The sequence below is a fragment of the Bos indicus x Bos taurus genome, chromosome 4 (assembly GCF_003369695.1).
Source record: "Bos indicus x Bos taurus breed Angus x Brahman F1 hybrid chromosome 4, Bos_hybrid_MaternalHap_v2.0, whole genome shotgun sequence".
Lineage (NCBI taxonomy): Eukaryota > Metazoa > Chordata > Mammalia > Artiodactyla > Bovidae > Bos > Bos indicus x Bos taurus.
In genome coordinates, this window is record NC_040079.1 from 50,704,229 (window position 1) to 50,708,047 (window position 3,819).

Here is a 3,819-nt window from a genome sequence, read left to right on the forward strand (position 1 = left end):
AAGTCCTATCTGACTCTCTGTGACCCCATGGACTGCAGCACGCTAGGCCTCCCTGTTCCTCACTGTCTCCCAGAGTTCGGTCATCCAGTACCCCAAATGAGCCCAATATTTTAGCACCATGCTTGGAGGTTAACTTATAAATGTGGTGAAAACAATCCTACAATGTTTATTTTTAAAGAAAAGTACCATTACAAATTAATGCTTTGTGCTTTACTAAAAGACAACAACAAGATAGAATGAACAATATTTTTTAACAAAATCTTTCTAATAGAGCCTGGGAAGAGGACATATATTTAAAACAAACAAACAAAAAACCCCACAAAGTCATTGTTTACTTAACTAAAATTTATTCATCCAATATCTCCTCTTACAGTAGCCTCACATCCATGTGCTTGCTCTATCTGGAACACCCTATCTCACCCCTTCTTCTCCTGCCTCTGTTTCCACACTATGCCTTCTAAAAATCCTTTCCAGCCTTGCACAGCCTACTCAGAGGCTCTCCTCTCCCACCTCCCCACCCATAACCACACCCTGGCTGGAAGAAATCTGAGCACTACACTTTCTTTGGAAAATAATTTGACAGTATTCATCAAGGGCTTTAAATTTTTTAATTTTTTCTTAATCACTAGATCTAGTTATCAACCCTAAGGAAAAAACGGGAATAATTTTTTTTTAAAAGGAATGTAAACATGGAATAATTTTTTTTAGCCATGTGGTGGGATCTTAGTGCCCCAACCAGGGACTGAATCCCCACTCTTGGCAGTGAAAGCATGGAGTCCTAACCACTGCACTGTCAGGGGATTCCTTACATAGAATAATTTTGAAAACACTGTTCAAATATTATTTATAATAATTCAAAATGCTAAATAGTTCAGACATCCAACAAAGGAGAATGGGTAAGTAAATTATATTCGACAATAAAATATTATACACAAATTTTAAATCATAATTATTTCAGAAGATGTCATAACAGACAACATGAAAAATGTTTAATATGTACTATTAAAAGCAAAAATGAGTACCAAATTGTACAGCTGATTTAACAAATATGTAAAAGAGAAATATCTACTCACACACAAAAAAATTGATTAGAAGGAAGTACTCCAAAACACTAATAATGGTTATTTGGGAGTAAGAAGATAATGAGTACTTTTTTTCCTCTTTATATTATTTTGTATTTTCCAAACATTATACAATAAGTACATATCATTTGGAAAAGAAAAATAAACTTTAAACAGTAATTAGAAAGCTACATAAACACAAGCTATTAATATTGTGCCCTTAGATCACATTACTTCATTGCTACATTAATGTGTAGGTTCTGGGATTGGTCATTTTCTTAAATAAAATGAAAGTAATTAAATTAGGCTATGCCCACTCCAGTTTTCTTGCCTGGAGAACGTCATGGACAGAGAAGCCTGGTGGGCTACAGTTCACAGCGTGGCAAAGAGTTGGACAAGACTGAGCACTCCTGCACCAAGGCTAGTGCAAACAACCAAGAAAAAAGTTTCAATCAGATTGATTCAACCTGTGCTCAAAAATAATCTGGATAAGTTTAACCAGTGAATATAAAAGGTCATTCATCCCTTTTTGTTACTCAGATATCTTGTCAACCAGTTTGAGGACCTGTCTTCTAGTTCATAAATGTTCATGTTATCTTCAGAGTATTTTAGAATCCAAAGCTACCTTTTACTTTCTCTTCTGAACCTTATCCTTCTTTAAAAAGTTGTTCTGTTTAAAAGAATCATCTTTGCCCACTGTTTGGCAAATTTAAGGGCTTTTCTGGGTTACCATCAAATGCCAAGGTTAACAAGATTTTCAAAAGTAGTGTAGGCTACCAAATGTTTTCACACTGGGGAAAACAGTTTTTAAAGGAGAAGAAGAAAAGAAAATGCCCAGTTTCTTTGGTCATAAATCTCATTCCATAAAGTCATTATTTGGAATATGATTTTATGTTACCCTAAATATAAAACTCAAAATAGGAAGGTACCCCCGGCCAGAGATGCGGTAGGAGCGGCCCCCGCGACAAGCCCTTCCCTGTGCCACCAGCCTGTCACCCGGCCCATGGCGAGCCCGAGCCTGGAGCCGCTTCTGGCGCTCAGCCTGCCACTGCTGCTGGCCCACTGGGGCCGGGTTGGGGGACAAGTTTCTACGACCTCTACAAGTGTGAACACCACCACTATGCCCTCTGGCTCCAGCCCTGGTTTCAATGGAGTCCTGTCACAGGAGGCAACCACCGCCATCATCGTGGTTTTCTCTCTCCTGGCTGCCCTGCTCCTGGCCTGCTGGTGCGGAAGCTACGGGAGAAGAGGCAAATGGAGGGCACCTACCGGCCCAGCAGTGAGGAGCAGTTCTCCCACGCAGCTGAGGCCCGGGCTCCCCAGGACTCCAAGGAGACTGTGCGGGGCTGCCTGCTTATCTAGGTCCCCTTCCTCTACCCATCACCATTCCTGGTCGTGTGACCTTGGGGGAAGGCAGAGCCCTCTCTGGGCAATCCAACCCACCCAGTCCAGTGCTTAACAATAGAAGGGAAGAAGGTGCTTCTAAGACTGTGCCCTTGATGGCAGGGGACACTGAGGCTGCTCACTTTACACATATATCTATCTAGTGGGTGGTGAGATATTATAAGACCTTCCTGTGGGCTGGTAGGAGTAGGAATTAGCCTAGATGGAGGAGACTCCTACAGGGTACATAGGCTGTTGGGAGAGGAATTCTAAGTTCTCGAGGGCCCTAGGGGCTGGGAGGGCTTCCTGGAAGGGAGGGGCTTTTAGCTGCACCTAAGAGCCAGCCTGAGGTTGCCTCAGGAGGGGAGGTGGTGAGTGGTGTGGGTTTCTGAGCAAAAGAGGGCTCCCAGATAAACTCATCAGGAAAAAAAAAAAAACTCAAAATATTCACTTCTCATTTTTCAGGTACTTTTCATGCACTTTTAAAAGCATATCTCTTAGTGAAGGTTGTAATTACCATCCTCTTTCAAGTAATATCTATAACTGATTTAATTTACTTAGAGAATAGTTTCCACTGAAGAAAAAAGAAATTTAGCCTTGAATTTATTCCAAGTCTAAATCTTCCTTTTAGAGCACCTGAATAAGAGAACTACTTTATTTGATGATGCCATTGATCCTTCCCAAGTTAATTTTATTAACCTGCTTTTTCATTGAATTTGTCCACTCACATCTAACTGACCCAGATGCCTTATCAAGTGCCCAAATCAGGTCAAGGATAAGAGCTGCTAGTGATGCTATTTTAAGAGGAAACAGAATGCACTGAAGCTAGACCAGCCCCTATTCTGTCAAAATGCACCATTTCTTTGGCATACACAAGTTATGGTTCACCAACAGGAGAAATGGCGAAAAGTTAACAAACTAGCTCATTCCTGGAGAATAGTCTGGCTATTTTGTCTATGAATATGCACTGAAAACTTTTTAAACAAAAACATGGTTAATGTGGGCTTCCCAGGTGGTGCTAGTGGTAAAGAATCTGCCTGCCAATGCAGGAAGGAGACTAAGAGACTCCGGTTTCATCTCTGGATTGGGAAGATCCCCTGGAGAAGGCCATGGTAACCCTACTCCAGTATTCCTGCCTGGAGAATCCCATGGGCAGAGGAGCCTGGCGGGCTATAGTCCATAGGGTCAGAGAGTCAGACAGGACTGAAGTGACTTAGCATGCATGTAGGCATGGTTAATATATGAAACTGTATATTTTGATTCACAACTAGGGGCTTTAGAAATTACATGCTAGCTATAGATAGTCATCTATTTCTTTCAAGGACATTAAGTGTGTCTTTTTTACTCCTTATATCCAGTATCTAGCATACTGCCT

At 41.2% G+C, this 3,819-nt stretch overlaps 1 pseudogene; it reads left to right on the plus strand.

Moving 5' to 3' along the window:
• The first annotated feature begins 2,041 nt into the window (after nucleotides 1-2,041).
• Nucleotides 2,042-2,440, plus strand: LOC113891877 (annotated as a pseudogene).
• The last annotated feature ends 1,379 nt before the right edge of the window (nucleotides 2,441-3,819 follow it).